Genomic DNA, 20526 nt, shown 5'->3' on the forward strand with positions numbered 1-20526 from the left:
ACTTCAAGTCATTAAAATGTAGTTTTTTTTGTTTTAATAATAGATGCAGTGAAAATCAGAGGATCATTGATGTATTGATCATGACACCAAGGAAAATAAATGATTTATAATGCACACTTCCAAAGACTCACTAGTGATAAATAAGAAAAATATACATCCCTACAGCTAAAATATATCAAATAGTAGAACCCTTGGTCAGTGCTGGTCCTCCAGTTAGAACAGATACATTTAGAAAGATTTAGCATATGCATTATACAGATTCAAGTACATTGGCTGTTGACTTGCAGCCTCTTGTAACAATATCAAAAGTTGAGCATTCAATAGAACAAAAATAATATCATCCAGTTTTGTGAAACTCTGTTTCAGTTTGGGCCAGCACAGAAATAGATGCTTAGCTTGCAATGATTGCAAATTCCACTGAAAATCACCAATTTCTGTGGCAGGTGTTTCAGACAAATAGAGATTAAACAGATTAAGAGATACTGAAGAACAGAAATCCAAGAAAAGGTTAACAAAGAACAGTGCAGAAACTTTGATCAGATGTATCAATCACCAGCCTCTAATTTGAGGTACAAATTCAGGATTTAATTATTAAGGCAAATTAAATGTATTTTAACCATAATTCTTCTGCTGGTTTTTTGTGATTTTTTTTGCGCAACATCCTTGGGTCTTTCATTGGGTAAATGTAGACATTGTGCATTACATGAACCACAGAGTAACCTTCCCAGTGTTATTCTAGGCAGGGAACCTAGAATCACCCACACTTCTTCACCTCACAACCTGTATAACTGCACTGGCTGCAATGATGTTAACATCATAGTATTCTTACCAAAGTCTGAAAAATCAGAGTTTGTCTCCATTTCTAAGACTGCAGTTTTTCTACATTTTTAAAATTTATTTTGCAGTATGTCCTGTTCTTTATTATGTGAAAGATAAAACAAAGGGAGATACAAGCAGAATAAAGTATCAAGGAGGAAAGAACAGAGATAAGAATAGAAGAACATGTGGATTAAAAAAATCATAAGAAATTAGGAAAACATAGGCAATAAAGCAAAACTATTTGTAATGGAATGGACAGTTCTCTTATTGATAAAGTGCTTTCACTCTACTACAAATCCACTGAAGTTTGGTAGGTTCATATAGCCTATAGAATATGTAGACATGCTAATTTCATGGAGCTTTACAGCAGTATTTTAGATTTTAGGAGAAATTTTGTTTGTTGTTTCTGTGTTTCAACCAACTCTCCTGGTTATATATTACTCTCTGTTGCACAATTAAGAAAGGATACATGTTTATTACCTCAATTTGGCCATCAAAATTCAATTTCCAGTTTCACTGGGTTGCCACAGTAGCATCTATTGGGGGGCTGGAAATTACATACCTTGTTTTGCAGCATCGTTTAATGAAGCTGCCCTGTGTTAATAAAGTTAAAACTTCCTAAACTGCCTATGTTATTTTCCAGTGTTTTGTTTTAAATGGCATTGATTTGTAACAAAGTCCATTGTTACTGATTAAAGGTTTCATTTCATAACTATACATTTTCTTTTTATAAGATATTTCATTTCTTATTTCTATAAGGAACCTCTTTTCTCTCTCCATCAGGCCCCCTGAAACACCAGTTAGTGCTATATATATGAGATCCCAGGATGGAAATATTACTTACCTGGCTTCCTTCAAGGGCCTGACCTGCATTCCATTGAGGCAGCAGGGAAATGCACTGGTGTCAGCAGTCACTAATAACCACAAGCAGGCCTTCCTCCCACTGCCACCACAGAAGGTAAGGAACTGTACAGGCATACAGTTCTTAGTGCACGGTGTGGCAATTTATGATTCAGTGCTGGGAGGCTTTGGGCTTCAGTCCTCAGGCAAAATGAGCACAGAACATAGCTGAGAATCTTGGTCTGGAGGAGTTTCCAAACAGGGGCAACAGCCAAAGAAAAGTAGCAACAGAGTCATCTCAGATTTACTTTGTTGAGAATCCAAACTAAAATCAAATGTTATTAATAAACATCTTTGTTTCAACACTTCAGCTACCCAGAGACCCAGGCTCAATTGAAGTGTAGGGGCTGCACCACACCAAAGGTCCTTCAAGTACAACTTCCCACCAAAATGTTAATGAATAACCATTCTGTACGTGCTGGTTTTTAGATCTTTAAAATGGAAATTCACACCTGAGCACCTGTTTTCTTTCATTATATTAAGAAACTACATTCATTTCAAAAAAAGGACCATATAAGAAGATGTCTCCAACTTGCTATGCAGCTCCAGGTAGCAAAGAACACAGTTCAGCTGTTTCAGAGGTGAAAGAGCAGAGCAACTGACCAGTGAACTGTGGCAGAAAACCTAAAAATGAACCAAAATCAAATTCTGGTCATAGCAAGTGCTTATGTACTCAGAGAGGTACTTCAAATAGGTTTTGAATGTTATTTGAATATTATGTTGAAGAGATATGCTCCTTCAACTAGACAGTTAAAATAATTGTTCACTGGAACCTTGAAAAAAGAAGTCATGTAATAAATAGTAAGTTCCACCTCTGTACTTGTTTACATGCACAGAAAGAGGATGCTACACAGCAAGTTCCCCATTTTCTGAGGGAGTCAAGGCTGAGAAGCCATGTAAATAGCTGGGGCAGAGGGAAGGAATGAGTTGCATGATTTCTCAAAGGATGTAAACCAGAGACCTAAGTTTAAGGATAAAGAAAGGTAGTATCTCCTTCACAAGGAATTTCCTGCCAAGATGAAGACAACATTTTTGGCTTTCCAGAGCATTTTGAAGCACCATGAATCTTGAAGAGTGCACTCTCAACAGGTAAAAATAACACAGGGAGGAAAGAAAGTCTGCTGCACTGTGTATAGTCTTCCCTTATATGGGGTCAAATATAATTGTCATTTCTGCATACACTTTAGTTGATGTGGAAAATACAAAACATTTATTTTAAATACTTGTACCTGACAAGCTTTAACAAGACACAAGCATTAACTTTACAAGTATCTTGTGACAATGGAGAAGTTAAGTTCTCACAGTATCACAAGTATCTCTGCAGCATAACCTTTGCTCTAGGTTTTCAACTATTTATAACGGCATCTAAATCTCACAATGCCCATACTATGGCAAATTGACATTAGGATTGCATTCCTAAGTAATGCAGCTTCTTTGCTAGAAGACAGAGTGCCAAGCCTAAGTTTAAAGATCAGAATGCATTTATTCATATTTTACTAAAGATTACGAGTGTTTTCCATTACTGTAGTGTAACAGTCGGAAAAGTAAATACTGAGTATTTGTTATATAACTGCATTTTTGGCGTATTTATTCCAGCATTAAATAGATCAGCCATTTACCATATAGCAACTTACAACAATGACAATAAAATATTTCTTTTTTAACACGTTCACCCCATTAGATACTTTTCTGCCACTACCACTTTCTTATTTCAGTTTATTACCTTATTTCACCATATATAAATTTACTGCTAACAAAATTCTGCCCACAACACAGGCAGGGACAGACATTCTGTTTTAGTTTTTGCTATGGGTAAATCATAACTCTGTAAATTATCAGTAGTCCTTGATCTTCACTGCTTCAAAGCCTATTTGAAAAGATACTTTTTCCTTTTAATTTCCCTCTATCGTCTGACCCAATTTTTGCTTAGGACTTATTACTACTTAGAACTGCAAATAATTTTCAAAGAGAAACTCAAAGAAAGATATCATGAAATCACATTTCATATATTAAGCAACCATTAAAGCCGGTTTTTACTGGCATTTCTGAGTGCCAGTCTCTATTCTGCTACGAGAAGCGTCAGTGACGTGATGCTCACCTCTATCTCATGCATGCTATAGCTGCACACTTCAAACTGTGACTTAGCCATGCCTCTGTTGGTTCTAAAATTTACTACTGTTATGGTCAATGACTTTTTCCACATATAGTTGACAATCATGCTGTCTCTCCCACAGATCTGGAGCATGTGACATATAGGGCTAAGTGTGAACCTGATCGAAGCTGATACTAATTTTCAGATCAGTAGCAGATTTTCAGAGTCACACTACAAATGTGGTTTCTGCCTCGTGAGCACATCAAAAGGTTTTGCAAACTGTGCCTAACTTGAGATGAAGACTGGTCTCTGTTATTTCATTGCCACCACACAACCAAATGTTTTTGTCTGCAAAAGGAAACATTTCATTATCTTCTAACATTCATGAAGGTCTCACTATTTAGTCAGAAAGATCACAACACAAAAGTTTTGTTTACACTTAAATACTGGTATTCAGCCTTCTGTGAGTTCATCCTTGGGCCAGTTGCTTGGCAGAGAAATAGTGCCACTGATACCCTGCCTTCTGCTCTCTCTCTCTCTTGTGATTGGTAGGCCTATTACTTGCTTATTTTAACCCAGAAGGCTCTAACTAAGAGCAGGGCCATACAGAAATACACAGCAAAAGATGATGTCTGACCAGAAGGGTTTGCCCTTTGAATGGCTAAGATAGAAAAATGGGATACGAAAGGAGCATAACAATGCCTCTTTATAAGTGGGGAAATAGGTATGCTGGAGATCACAAAAGAAAGACTGCAGACAAGTTAAGAGTGAATCCAGATGTTTTAGCACAAGTTAAGAGATTGCACAAGTTTGTTAGGCAGTTTAGCAGATCTGAGTAATTTAGAAAAGTCATGTTTGACCTTATAAAAATTGGCAGCCAGATTTGAAAAGCAACAATGGGATGAAAACACTTTACACAGTAAAATTCTAACAGATTTTGCAGATAGGATTAATAAAAACGTACAGGTGTTAAATATACAAGCAAAACAAGGAAGGTATCATCACACTAAATCTTCATAACTAATGCACAGCGGGTTTAATGTCATTCTGTTATTTCTGAAGGTTTCGTAATTCTTTAACAGAAATGCATTTCCCCTTGGCTGTTTTTTAATATAATGCAACTTGTTTGGGAACCTTTAACTGTACCAAAATAAGCATTTAATTCAATCTATAATTAATTGTTATTAAATAATTAATTATTTGTCATGATTTTCTGAAGTTTTTGAGAAAAAAAATCAGTTCCCCATTGACCAAAAGCCTTGCTAATTCACTTAAGCCACAAGACTCTCTCCATACCATTCTTCCCACTGGGGAATTATAAAATCCTACCTTTAAAAATGCCTTGTGAGCTCTATGCTCTAACAGCTCTATTTTCACTAAGATTTCAAAAATTTATCAGTCCACCAAAGATTTCTCATGAAGAAGGCAAATAGTTTTACATTTTTAGCTTGCCAGTGCAAAGAGACAACTATGAAGACAATTTTGGCAAAAACAACAAAAAAGGAAATTTAAAGTTAGATTGATACATGCTTTCTCCAAAGACATGGAAATTTTGCCATTTTTAGCAGTTCTATTTAAAACAGGAACTGCAGTGAGTATTTTAGGCTCCTGGATACCTGCAGTCAGGGCTAGGGAAAAACACAGCGATTCGTGTAAGCAAGTACACCTCCCTATTAACCAGAAAGCAGCACCTGTGTATATTGTCTTGTGTTTTCAAATCATAGAAATCATTATGACCCAACACAATATCCCAACTTTTCCCAATAACAAGCTAGAAATATTGCTGAGGTGTTCCTCTGCTTTATTCAGGCTTTTACTAATGCTCTTTTGTGTGTGAAGAGTTTCTGTATTTGCCGAGGAGGGTAATCAGCTTTCCCTGAACAATTTTTGTCAGTCTTCATCTGTATCAAGTGCCAAGTGAAATGCAAGGTTAAAACGAAATTAAACACACATTTACCTTAGTCAGCATCAGAAAAGCAGTCATCACTGTACAACACACTTCTAATACACTATTGAGAAACTTGGTTCTGTGCTATTATTCATTAAAAGTGGAGTTTAGCAGCAACTACTGTATGTGGCACCACAGAAACCATAAGTTTTACTGCACTCTCTGGAAACAGTGACATTCTAGAATTGCACTAGGAGGATTCCCACAAAACACATTTTCCCCAAAAGCATGATATATCTTTGTTCTGAATAACTCAGAACTGGGCTGAGGAACAGATTCACTTCCTAAATGTATGTTTCTTTCCATTTCCATTTGTGGAGGGGATAATAATAAAAGAATTTTAGCATGCTGCCTTCTAACAAGAAATTTAAACTTTATTCACAGGGAGTCAATTGGATGACTTGCACAGGGTATTCCCTGCAGCTCTCTAATACAAATAGCTGTCAAAGGGCTCGATTCCATGATGCTTGATAACATCTTTGGAAGTGGTTCCAGTCTCCACCAAGATGATACATCTTGTTTCTAGATTACAACCACACAATTAAAGCTCTCTTCCTGAGTCACTGCATGGCTGACCTATTTTCTATATGGCCTTAGTTGAAACAATCAATGGGCATAGCCATGCGTGAAGCACAAGGCATGGCCAAACCATCCCGAGGGAGGGCTCCAGAAAGCTCCGTGCCCCACAGCCCCCCAAGGGGTGTAGGTCTCCAGGTGTTTCTGCCATTCCCTTAGAGGGAAAAAGTGGCCTTGTCACACAAGCCAAGGACAGCATAGCATTCTGTTCACAGACAGATACACATGCACAGGAAGGAAAGACAGGGATCTCAGGAAAGAAATACCCTCTCAGAAGTAACACATCACAGCTTGGTTATCATCTGGGCTTAGTGTGCTCCTTTGTAAGGAATTACCCTCCTGGGGCTGACTTGCACAAGGAGTTTTGTTTGAATGCTTCTGCTATAGCAGTGCACCATTCTCTTGGAACAGCTTTGAGTGAAAATAGTGGATAGGCAAGAAGAAAATCAATTCACAAATTGACTTTGAGTAATACAAAGGAGCTAATTTAAAGAGCAGTAAAATAAAAAAATAATGTGTACCACAATACTGCCAAGTTCAAGTAGCAGGGAGAGAGCTTAAAAGTAGCAGTGAAGGTCTGAACTGTGGAAAGGGGCATTTGAATCAAAGGAGAATATCAATTAAAATACAACTAAATCTCAATTAAATCTGAAAGCAGTAATAGTCTTAGCAAAGGCATCTACTCCACTTAATGAAACTCCTGTAATAGGAAACATGAATGAAAAACGAGTGGAAGTGAATATCACAAAATACTATGCTCTGATAGGGTGGGATTCTCCTTAAGACTGAAGGCCTGTGGAGGCCCTGAAGCTCTTGGAGGTGCTTGGGGTCTGAATCAATAAACAGGACGTGGTGAGGCCTCTAAGTGGTGAGGTAAAATTAATCTGTAGGGTTCGTATTTGCTCTGGCTTAGGTCATGAAGCAGCAGAAAAACTGAGAGCAGTGAAACATGCACTCCTACAAAAAAGGGTGTAGATGTCAGCTTGCTCTAAACACCACATCTACAAAAACAAATATCCTGTGTGGTGAGCCACTTCCCAGCACTGACCTACAACTGCCATCACCCGAGTAGGATAGCCAAAAAAAGTGGAAGAACAGTATATTACCAAATGAGCTGCACTCAGTACTTATGGCACAAGTACCACAAGTACCATAATTATAGACATTAACATGTTTTTTTTTTAATTGTCTCAAAGCATGTGAATCTATAAACAAGAACCTTACGAAAAATCTGCTGTTTCTAGCAAATTTTGCTGCCTTTATTAGAAAAAGTTAGTTTGTTGTTTATACCATAGCTAGTAGCCCCAGTCAACACAACCACATACATAAGTCCTACTGTAATTTTAAAATTAAATAGATACTAACATTCTGCCCCAAACAGTTTTGCTTTGTTGAACAAAAACCGATGCCCTTAAACTGACTTAAAAGTATAGTATGTTTAATGATAAACTGGAATCTCTACTTGTCATACAACTATTCATGCAAGACATGCTGAATATACATTGTACATACAGCCATACAATATACAAACATCATACAGCCATATCTCAAATGGTGAGGACATGCTAGAAAGAATATTCAAAGCAATGTCAAATATGAGATTTGGCCCTAATTTAATTTCCAATGCTAAAAATCTTAATTGAAATGGCAAATATCTACATAAATGTAGTACGTTTTAAAAGACACATAGACAATAAAGGTCTCTAATAGTAAATAGCACAAAATGTGCAAGGAATCCCAGCAAAGAAATTCTAATGGCAGCTCTCCAATGGCCCAAATTTCATTTCCTGTTAATAAAATGTGCAATCTAAAAATGTAGCAATTTCAAATAACATTAAAACAAAATACTTCAAATGTCCTATAGTTTCCAATTTTTTTTTTAAATAAGATTTCTTTTTGCCTGTACAGAACTTTTCTTAAGTGATTAAGCTTTTATAAAGAAAAATTAAAACCTGCTGCTAGTCTACAAAGTAGATAGAAAATACAGCCAGTACCTCCTTATACATATTTCCTTGCCAGTAATTTAGAACATAGCATATGCTTGCTTAGACTTCTGAGGTGCTTGATTTATAGTTTTTGGAGATTTTTTTTTTAAAGTACAATATGACTTACAGTATTTTTTGTTAAAACTCTTTCCAGTTAAAAGGAAAATAGCTGTGTTTGCTATAAACTCTATCTTGGCTTCTTGGATTACTTGAGTCTTGGGGTTTTTTTAGAATTTTAAACAGATGGTATTCATATCTATAATAGCACTGATATTTTATCTTTTAAGGTATGACATAACCAGGTTTTGACTGCTACTGATATTTGGCATATTAGTTTTTTTATCAATTCTTACTTATGCTTTGATTTCACTATGGGATCTGTTTTGAAAAGACTGTCATAGAAGGCTAAGAACAGATTTTTTTTAAAGATAGCATTAATCTGAAAAAGACAAATATACTCAAGTACTTAAATTTCATGGACCCTGACTTCTCATTTTTAGCATTTCATCAAAAATTTGATTAATTTGAGTACTCAGCAAGTGAACCAGTGAAAGAAAGGACAGTTGAGACCCTGGTCAGAAATTTTATTGGTCAAAAACAGTAAAAAAAAAAAAAACACTGTAGAACGAAATTCCTTACCTTCTCCTCCAATGATCTTGCATTGTCATGACTCAATATAGTAGCAAGCTACATATTTCCACAGAAAAAAAGAAGTATAACCAGGAAATCTCAATGTGTGCTATCCTTCTCTCTCCTTCGATACTTTTCTTGCCTGCTTTGGATCAGCATGATTTCAGCAAATGCCTTTTTTTTATTTTTGAGAATGGGAGCACAGTTTTTGTACCACTGCTACAGTACTCCTCATGCTTCCTTTGCAATCAGCTGGTTCATTTAAGGTTCTTGCTACTGGCAAAGCAAAGAGAACAGTCATCAGAATGTATGGCCATATGTAGCACCCCAGAGCAACATAATCAAAGCAAGAAACTTCTCTACAATTCTCTTCCCTACAAAGATAACATTTTTAACACATTTGTACATATTCTCTGGATGCCTGAATTGCTTATCTTCTCTGATTAATTCTGTAAAATAGTCTGTTACAGGAACCTCTTCCCAGTACAGGCTGTCACTACCTTTTGTTCCTGACCCTAGAAAAGTAGTAGACCTGTTTATGTGATTTAAAGTGTATGTTCACTTATTTTTTTGTAGTTTGGAAACAAATCATATCAATCTAAAGTGGCTCCATAGGGAGTTTTATCTTCGGAAAAAATCTAATATTAGACTACTTAGCAATAAGCAAAACACTGTTCTATTCATACGAATATAATTAAACTCTTACACTTGTTATGAAAATCTCCTCTGTTACATTTTTCTGTAGCCTCAGACTTAATGGAAAATCTGAGTGAAGAAAGTTTTTGGTTTTCCTACTAGTATTCCAAATTGCAAATGTCTGTCCATCTCTCTTTAGACCAACCTACAGCAGCACAGTGCAGCCTGTAGTCCACTGGAAGTGAAAAGCCCAAATACAGCACTGCAGATACATTGCATCCTTGCTTACGACTTTTTCCTGGTTAAATCACCCTTCGAACTTAGAAAGCCATCTTACTACATCCGCAGAGTAAGTGACCAGCTCTGAAAATAGAGCCATTTTAGAAGCAGCATTAGATGAAGCTTGAGACAGGACATAAGATGCACAAAAGGTGTATAAAAGATGAATAAAAGCACTCCTTTATATATGAGAGAAAAACTTTTCAAGTGTCTCATAATTATAGATAGCAATGATTTTATAAAGGGAATACTAAACATAGGCTAGTTATATTCACTGGCTTTAGCACAGAAACAAACCTATTCACTCAGAAAAGAGATTACAAGCCTCAAGTCTCGAAAAAATGGAAAGAAGAGGGAAAAAATTGACTGAAAAACTGCTAATCATCATGAATGCAACACAATTTGGGGGTTCATTTATTCTTTCTAGGACAAAGAAGTAATTGGAATAGCAGATGCAGAGATGAAGTTATTGTTTGAAAACCAAGCATGCGATGAAATATCAGGTTTGCGACTAATTCATGAGGTGGAATGATATAAATTGCTCTGAAAACTGGATAAGAAACCGTACCTAGGCATAACGCAGTAACACCAGTCTGGATGGGTCTAATTAGCCTGACGAGCATCAGCAGCTCGCGAATTCTTAGAAAGCCTCGCAATGCACAAAGGCCGCCGGGGTACCCCTCGTGTCCGCCGCCCTCAGTGGCTCCCCAGGCGCCTCCAGCCCCCAGGCGCTGCCCGTTTCGCTCACGCCCGCATCTGCCCGGGGGGCACAGCGCACAGGGGCTCGGCGCGCTGAGGGCGAGGGCTCCCCGCGCCCCCACCCGCTGCCGGGGCTCAGCACCGAGCACCGCCCGGCCGGAGCGAGCCCCGGAGCGAGCCCCGGCCCCGGCCCCGGCCCCGGCCCCGGCCCCGGCCCCGGCCCCGGCCCCCGTGCCAGCGCTGTCCAGGGTGCCCGCCGCCCCTCTCCGCGTCCCGGGCGCCGCTTGCCCGCTCCCTCCCTGCCTCCGTCACTCACCATGGCGCGGGGTGCCCGCGGCCGCAGCCCCGCCGAGGGGCTCTGGGCAGGAGCCGCTGCCGCTCCCCGGCGCCGCCAAGGTGTATTTGGGGAGCGGGCGCGGCGGCAGCGGGGCCCGGCGGGAGGGGCCTCCCCGCGGGCCCAATCAGGGCGGCGGCGGGGCGGGGGCGGCGGCCGGGGGCGGTGCGATGGCCCCGTCGGGCCGGGCCGGACCGGGCAGAGCCGGGCCGAGCAGAACAGAGCTGAGCCGGGCAGAGCCGAGTCGAGCAGAGCCGTGTCCGTCCCTCCGGCCGCCGCCGGTGAGGAGCGGAGCGGCAGCTGTGCAGGGAGCGGCGGGGTCTCCGAGCGGGGCTACCCGCGCCCCAGTGCCAGTGCCCCCTCGCCTTGCGGCCCCACGGGTTTGGCTCTCCAGAAATGTCAGCGCACTCGGGCGCTTCTGTCTGCGGCTTCCGCGCGAGTAGGAACCTGTGTCATGGGGGGCAAGGCGCTGTGGTTACTGACGTTTCTTGCACGCCAATATCTTTCCACAGACCCTTCTTTTTGAAAACGTGTGCTGCCGTATTGGTTTTACTCGCGTTTTCTCTACCACGGCTTATATTTACTTGTTGCTAGTGATATTCCATGCAATATGGTTTTTTGTTTTTTGGTTTTTTTTGTTTTGTTTTGTTTTGTTTTTTTTACTGCAGCGTTGGAGTGCTATTATTTAAGCTAATACCTAAGCAATGAAAGAAGGGAAACGCCTTTCCAGATAAGCACAGAAAAAAAGAATCGTTTACACAACAACAGCATATCAGATTGCCAACTTCAATTTAGAACACAAATTCATAAACCACTCCTTATAAAGTCACCCTGGTCTGAAGTCGTGCTCTTAATTTTTGCACGACACCAGAATGATAAGTCAACAAATTTTAAATCATTACCAAAGCATTTTCGTGATATTTTCACTGGATGGAACCAATAGATAGTTTTTAGAAGCCCAGGATGATAAACAATTTTGTCAGGATTGGACAATTAACAGTGATTTAGTTAACAGTAGGAACAGATGCCTTATCAAATCACATGGAAACAAATAGAAAATTTCACCAGGTAAAACAGCTGTTGTAAGCTGAATGATGAGTTTGGAGGAGCACCATACCTACACAGCAAGAGAAGAAGGGTATTATTTCTTGTGGCTCACTGGCTGTGGTACCTTAATAAGCTTGTGTGGAAAAAAGTGTCAAAATCAATCAAAACAAAAGTAGCACATCTCAAGTGGTTTTGAACAGACCAACTTTACACAAGAGAGGGTATCAAACTTAAGGTGTGAATGTTTTATTGCCTCCCTGACTGTCAGAACTGAAACATAGCTTAATAAATTTGTCTGCTTCACACCATGCTTCCCTACCTGCCATGTTAAAAGAAATTTGTCAGTTAAAGAAGTGATTAATTCCTTCAGCCGCTTGAAGGATAATAATCTGCCAAAGCCCAATTTGCTGCCATTTCTGAAGTTATTGACAAGCAGCATGAAACTTAATTGAGTTATGCATAGGAATGGGGTACCTCATAAAATTACTGTATTAATAGATAATGCATTGATGCAGTCTCTTGCCTTCAAAATCAAAAATCAGTCTCAGGGCAAGGTGTGGCCCTGCTAATGTTTGCCCTAATTTGCGAACTACCCTAACTCTCACTTTTCAGTCTCAGTTTTCTTGCCTCAGGGAACCAGACGTTTCTGGAAAAAAAAATAGAAACAGCTTTGGAGCAACTGATATAAGTGAATTACATTATCAGGTTTCTGTACCAAAAGGAGTAAGAGCTTCTGTTGCACAGAAAATTCCTATTCCAGGATGTGCCATGCAGATTTAGAGATGATGATCACTGCAGTATAAACCTGCTGTGACCAGGGTGACAAATGAACACTGGACAACAACAGTGAATTTGGACATTTGGTGAGGAGCTGAATCATCAGCAAACAAATGTCCGCCATAATTCTTGGAAAGCCACTATTTATCCCTGTCACAATTGTTATGTGTGTACTAGTAATGACTTGCAAACTTGCACTAAATAAAGAACATGCTTGTGAATAGGATCTTTGCAGTGAGTATTTGAAAGAAGAAAATAGTATTTCAAGTTATGTTAATTGAAGTATTAATACAAGGCAGTATTCATTTTAGTCATTGAAAAGTTAGTTCTCCAAACAAAATTAGATTAGATAAATTCCTTCCATAAGATCTGTAAGATCCTACAAATACCAAAAAAGATATCACGTTTTAAGGAACACTTATGTCACATTTAAAAATGGCAACATTTTCTAATTTTCTTCTATTAAATGAAGTTCATTTTTTGGACCAATAAGATAGAAAGATTGTATTATATGTAATGGTGCTAAATTATATGTATAATCAAATATAAGGGCATCATAATTCAGAGCATAATTAGCACTCCTAAACTGCCATTTACTGGCATCTGCTATATTTAATTCAAGTTCTCAAATCAGATATCTTCAAAGAAGCACCTCTCAAATGTTTCATCTCCCCCATGGCAACTGAAATTTCTGAAAATACAGAGAGCTGCATCCCTGAGCTCTGGTGCTGAGCAGCTGATGGCTCAGCTTGGATGGCTTCTGGCACTAGCACTGTGGGGCTGGAGATGCTGGCAGATAACAGAATGGCAGAAAGAATGAGGTTGGAAGTTATCTCTGGGCTTGAGCTAATCCAAACCTGCTGCTCACAGCAGTCAGCTAGAACACTTTGTTCAGCATGGTGTCCAGCCAAATTTCTAGTGTCTTCAAGGGTGAAGACTCCACAACATCTTTAATCATCACGTCGCAGTGTTTGACAACCTTCACAGCAAAAATAAAAGTTATTTTCCTATATTTAAAAGGAATTTCCTGTATTTCAGTTTGTGAAATACACATCCTCCAGTCTTTACACAGGATGCCACTGGGAAGAGTCCAGCTCCCTGTTCTTTTCTCTTCCATTAGATATTTATACATGCGGATAAGATCTCCAGGAGCCACCCCTTCTTTAGTCTGAACAATCACAGCTGTCTCCTCCTCTCATTGTGCATCAGATGCTGCTGTCCCTTAACCATTTTAACAACCCTTTGCTGTACTTGCTGCAGTAAGTCCATGTTCCTCCCTTGTACTGGGGATCCCAGGCTTAGACCCAGAAGTCCAGATGTTCTTCACCAGTAATGAGTAGAGATGAAGCATTACCTCCCTCCACCTGCTGGCTGTGCTCTCCCTAGTGCAGACCATATAATGTTTATGGCAGCCTAAAATGATCCTATTTGCATGTATCACTAACACTAGAAATAGCATTCCTGCAAATGTGCAGTGCTCCAGGTAGAAGTCTGCTTGGCTGTAGTGCTCATTTATTTTTTTTATTGAACCCAGACGTGATTTGGCTGTGCTGTGCATCTTTTTACAAGGCATGGACAAACTTAATTCTTGCCTTAACTATAATGCTTGGCTTTGTGGCTTTAATTTTTTTCTTTTATTTTTTTCTTTTTGCATTATGCTTCTTGTTTGTAATTGTAATTTCTACCCCACTTTGTAATGATGCATTTTCAGGATTGCCCTGAAATGGCATTTGTTGGAGTCTCCCATGAGAAACACATTACCTTTCCATTCCAGAGGGGGTGCACACAACACAGAAAGGTGATAATCACCTAATCCATGGCACCAGTAATCAAATTGGGATTTACAGAACAGGAAATGAGAATTAAACTTGAAGATGGATGAAAATTTGAAAAACTTAAAAAAATCTGTATCATTCACTGTGCCTTTTTAAGTACCTTCTAAGATCAATCTAGGTACCAAAAGGTGTGATGCCAGCTGAAGAGTTAATTTAGTCTTGTACTATTTAAAAAACATCTGAACTGACATTAATTGTGGGGGTTTGATACCTCTGACACCTAGTTAGTATTCTGTTTTTGATTCACTTGTTCTTGCTACAGATATATATTGTATATGTGTGTGTATATACATATATATATATATATACACTGTGGAACACATACTACCGCTGATATGTTTAAAGGCATCTTACCAAATTACATCAAATTCAGAAGAGGTTTCAGTGATTTATTCACATCATAACTGAATATGTCCCTTTCTGGACATTGTTAAATTCTCTCAGTTAGAAATCAGTCTTACTTAAGGCTCATAAATTCCTTCTTTAGGAACATGTCTCATGCTGTTTGAAAATATATCAAAAGACTACCAATGTTAGATGTTTTACCTTCAGTCTTTTTCACTGAGTGACTCCCTTTTCAAATGGTACCTGTCCTTTTCTCACAGTTATTCAGCCATAATCAGTTAGATCTGAGTATTTTTCAGAATTAATGTCTATATTTTCAACAAAGAAAATACAGTTTCAAGTCTGCCTTGAAGAAGGATTATTTCAATTAATAAAAGGTTCCCTCTTTTTTCATGGACTTCATACACCTGCAAGCAACCTCTTTGGGAACACAAGCTTTCTGAGGATCAAAACAATTTTTGTTTCTGTTGCGAGTTTTCTTGGTAAACTGCTGTTTCCTGGAGGACAGATTAGATTTACTATATGTGCTCTAACATTATGTCTGTGTCTTGTGTACAGAAATACAATTTTGTGAAGTTCTCACAGTAAATTACCATGGAGATTCGTGGGGATGTTACAAAAGTTGTAACAGCAGTGACAGATAAATAGGATTCTTGGTTTTCGTTTTCATTGGAAGATAGAGACAGTCAGATTTCCTGTGGAAACATCTTCCATCTGGATTTGCTATCTTGTCCCACATTCGTATTTTTAGTTGAAAGATGGGTGTAATGCTTGTTTGTACTGATGAAATATTAATACCTCTTTTTAGACAAGGAAGCATGATATTTGGCCAGATTATATAATTATTTCACTTTTGAAGTAATATTTAGGAAACTATCAACTTTAAATACAAGTTCCATCTTGGGTGATTGAAAAATCTTTGCATCCTCCTCTAATTTAAATTGTTATGGCATCCTTCCTGTCCTGAGTGAGTTGTTATGAAATCTTTGTCCTGTGTTGTACTAAACATTGGCTTATGATCTGTGATCCTGAATTACTTCTCAGTTCCCTGCTGCAGGTGCAGGGTGGCCTGACAACACCCTGACTTTGTCGTGGATGAGCTCTGCAAATGGATTCTTCCCCACTGTGGCTTGATTTCCATTAAAGGAAGTCTAGGCAGGTAGGAAGGTGGGCTGGCAGCAGGAAAGCAGCTGCAGGGTGCTTCAAAAGGGAGCATGAAGCTCAGGGAATTAGGAGTGCATGTATGCTGCAACACATTTTAGCCTTTTTCACATTTTATGATCACATTAGTGAATGGATTCCTGTAGGCATAAAAATTCAAATATAGCAGAGGTTTCAGTATTTCTTCATAAATAAGCACAGTTTTGGGAAAGGTTTGATTTATATACTGTAGTCCACTGCTGTGAACTTTCTCTGCTACCTTTTCTTCACAGTCTCTGAATATGAGCTTTATTCAGCTGATGTGAAAAGAAAAAAACCTGTGCACAAGTTGGAAATCTCATTTGAGGCATTCAAATTATATGATGTTTTAGCAATATGGAAAATAAGATTAAGTATAATTCTTGTGCATAAAAGTAGTTAGTTTTTATTCAATATTTCAGTCTCTGATATTCTAAATTAGATAAAGTTTTGTAATTATGTCATTATAAAAATTGCTCATTTGTTTTTTGTTAGGAAGATTCTGTTTGCATTGTGTTAACTATGATGGATTCCGGCCATTTTTTACTTGTTTGGATGCTGTGAGAGAACAAATATATGCTAATATCCTAGTTCCTATACACATACTTTCTCAATTTTTCTATAGAAATAATTGCTTATGGAAATATTCTTGAACAAGTTCATGAAGTTTCTCTTTTAGATATTGTCATGCAAACATCTGGATCTACCCTTGATTTTGTAGGGAACTATTATGAGTAGTTAAAGGGACACTGCTGGAAGTCCTATTGTGTCAAAAGAAAATGGAATACAGTACTGAATTGTCATCACCAGAAGAGCAAGAACACAATTTGCAAATAAAATTGGTTTGGCCTCTGTTTTGCAAATGCTGGTTTGTATAGATAAATGTTTCTCCTCTATTCTAATTGCTTACCATGGCAAATGCATACTGACTTTACTGTAGGCATGGGATGCATCTATTCAGTTTTTATTCCTGGATCATTTTGGTTTGCAACTTCTAATCATGGTTTGCACAGAGTTAAAATATGATGGGATACTTACAGAACAAAGGTATTATTATCATCAGAATCTCAGCAGTTGCTACTGAATTCTGCAAATTTTGAATAGGCTCATCATACTGTTAAGAAATGATTGAAGTTTGCTTTCTAATTCATCACAAAAAATTCTGCAACCCCTCCCCTCCCACCACCCTATTAAATTGTGTTGTTTGATATTTGTAAACACAAGTAAGTACTAAGCCACAGTGACCTCATTAATCTCAAGTTACCTAGTCAGACAAATCATGACTAGATAATGAAAACCTAGCTCATAGGTTCACTGGGAAAATTCCTAGGGGGAAAAAAAGAATTAAGTCTTTTTCATGTTGGAATTTTGTTTCGATTTTTTTGATTTTTTTTTTGTTTTTTTGTTTGTTTTTTTTGTTTGTTTGTTTTTTGTTTGTTTTTTGTTTTGTTTGTTTGTGGGCTTTTAAGGAAAAAAATAGAAACATACCAAAAAAGGAACCACTTTCTTACAGGACTTACAGGACTATATACATGCAGGCAGTTCTATTTTCTTCTCTGGGAGCACTCAAACAAATAGAAACTACACTCAAGAAAGTTCCTCTATTTTTTTTTTATTCCTCCAGCCTGTCAGATCTGATTTTTGTTTTGTTTTTTTGTTTTTGTTTTTGTTTTTGTTTTGGTTTTGGTTTTTTGTTTTTGTTTTTGTTTCTGTTTTGTTTGGGGTTTGGATTTTTTTTTCCTTGTTTTTTTTTTTCTTGTACTTCCCAGCAATAGTGAAGGCTACTGTCAGGTAGCTTTCCTCTTCTTTAATTAATTTCCTTCTTAATTTCTTTCTGCCTCCCTTGGTAAGGAATAAAACATTTATTGACTGGAGATAGAAATGGACTGTCTTACAGAGAACTGACAAAGGAACTACCCCTCCTGCCTCTCTCCATGCAGAAGTAGAGTACTTCTTATGAAATAAGACCAGGAAAGAGGACCAGTAATCTTTGTGAAGCCCAGTGCATTGTGTCAGCTGAGCACAGATGGTATAAGAACAATCACATATTAACTAGCTCAAAACTCACTATAGATGAAAGTGTATTATCACCTGAGTTTGACATATTGAGCATACTCAGCATTAATTTCCTAAAAAATAAAATGTTGATTTCTCACTGCCTCTCCCCCAAATATATGGGTGTCTTTTCCTCATTTTAAAACTTCCTAAAGTATTTTTTTCCACATCTTGGCAGAAGCCTTTTATTTTATGGTAAATGTGAACATTTGTCATTATCACTTCACCTCTAGCTTGTATTCATAACAAATAATTAGTTCCTTGCAGAGTGTATTATCCTATAATGAGCTTGACACTCCTTTTGTTCTGTAGACCTTTCTCTGGAATAAGTTTATGAGTAGATTCTTTGTATTAAATCAGTAAAAAGTAGCAGGCTCTTAGTTTGAATAACTAAATATGATAATAAGACAACAAAAGAATGAAATCTGAAATCAACTTAATAGAATGACTAGAAACACAATAAGAGAAAAGAAGCCAATTTCTGAAAAGCCAGCAAAAAAGCAACCTGGCAAAAGATAAGAATGTATGTAGGAATTAAAAAAAAAAAAAAAAAAGTGAATTTAATAAAAAAGCAACACCACTGAGTGATTTTATTCTTTTGCCCCCCAATTTCCAAGTCTGTACATACTAGCTATTCTATGAAAATTTCCACTGCCAGATTACACCAAACTGCCACTGCTCTTGCTGCAAGATAGGCATTAGTAAATACCTGCACTGCCTAGCCTTGTTCTGTCCAAACTAACACTCATAAAGTTGACGTGGAGAAATTAAAAAACTTCTAAAGTGTTTTTTGATTTTGCTATTTGTATAATAACTAGTTTATTTAAAAGGTCTTGGAAGCTAGAGCACGGTGATAAGAGGAGTTTTGCACAGCTGGATCATGCATCCTTAAAACAGAAATAACAATATACTTCAGCCAGCAGAGTAAAAGGCATTCTTTCTCAAACAGTAAAGATCACATGCACCTGTTAGCCTCATCACTTCCCCTAGGATTTATGTCCCTAGGTTTAATATGATTTTCTTGAGGTAGCTCCTTAAATGGAAAGATATTAAGAAAGCAGAGTCTGAAGTACATTTTAATGTATTTGTAATATTTTCAAATTATGTACTTAACACTAGCAACCAAAAACCCACAAAGTACATACATGGATTTGCCTTGAAAGAAAGTGCATGGTAGCTTAACTAGTCTCATTTGATTTGTAGGTGATATGTTAAAGATTGTCTTTTTAGAAAAGCTTTTCTAACCTCAGAAGTGTATTTCATTATTTTCTCTGATTAAGAAAACCGCAAATAGACTCCAGAAAAGCATAAACACACCCCACAAAAGAAACTATCAAAAGCCAAGGGAAAAACAAAAACAAAACCAAAAAAGATAAAGATTGTTTTATGGTCCTGGTCTGTCTGTTCTGATCTCCTTCAGTTTGATTTTTCAGTCAAAAGACTAAAATAGACCTTGTTAATAAGCCTTTCCAACATGTGTCCAAATAAGGAAGAATTTTCAGGGCTAGGGAGAAAAGATTCAAAAGATTGCTTACCTGCCCTTCTTTCAAAAAAAAATTGCTTAATCTAGTAAGCTTTAGAATGAAACATAACTTAACAGGTTCTGGAGATGATGGTACATCTGTCTGAATAGCTGCAGCAACATGACCTTGTCAGTGATTTAATTTTTAAATTTTCTGGTTTTAATATGTAATTGAATTGAAAATTGAATATTTCATTGCAATCTAAAAATGCCTGTGTATTGAATGCTATTAGTCAAAATTATAATAAAAAATTTCTGGACTTTCTAAAAGGGAATGTTATGACAAAAAAAAAAAAATTGCTTATTTTGGTATACAGAATGGCCACACCTTATTCTCAGGTCTAAAATGTTTGGACCTAGTTGTGTTGCAAAAGAGATTTTTGTGTTGATAGATTTAGATCATAAACTGAAATAGCTGGAACCAAAGATGTTCTAAAGTAGTTTGAGAATTTTTATCTACTTCTTTTTTACCCAGGCATTCTGTGATTTATTTATACTCATGGGTGGCATTTTTAAGTTCTGTGTAACTACTCTGTGAATAGTTAGCATCTGATTGAATTAGGTAACCCTACAAGCCAGCCAACTTGTGTGTGATGAAAACATGTCTACAATCAGATTACCCTTTAAATAGTATATTTCCAATACTTACCTACACTCAGGAGAAAGCCTGACAAAATCTGCTCTTCCTGTTTGTATAGCATACACCAAGCTCTTGTTCCTTTACTCACATCTACACATTGACAATCTAGTTTCTGGACAAGTCCATAATAGATGCATTATTTATAACAGCTTCTAAATGTTCATGGGTAAAAAATTATCTACTTGCTGCATTCATGAATAAGCTGAAAATGTGAATATTTACCATAAT

At 37.6% G+C, this 20526-nt stretch overlaps 1 protein-coding gene and 1 long non-coding RNA gene across 2 annotated transcripts in view; one reads left to right on the top strand and one right to left on the bottom strand.

Moving 5' to 3' along the window:
- The window catches only part of GUCY1A1 (guanylate cyclase 1 soluble subunit alpha 1), a 34444-nt gene extending 23442 nt beyond the window's left edge, over positions 1-11002 (bottom strand). Inside the window, exon 1 of the mRNA XM_079306665.1 lies at positions 10881-11002. The gene's annotated coding sequence lies outside the window, so the exon portion shown is untranslated. The remainder of the gene's footprint in view (positions 1-10880) is intronic.
- The window catches only part of LOC306801925, a 446558-nt gene that overhangs the window by 296646 nt on the left and 129386 nt on the right, over positions 1-20526 (top strand). The window lies entirely within an intron of this gene.

This window comes from Erithacus rubecula, assembly GCF_903797595.1.
Source record: "Erithacus rubecula genome assembly, chromosome: 5".
NCBI lineage: Eukaryota > Metazoa > Chordata > Aves > Passeriformes > Muscicapidae > Erithacus > Erithacus rubecula.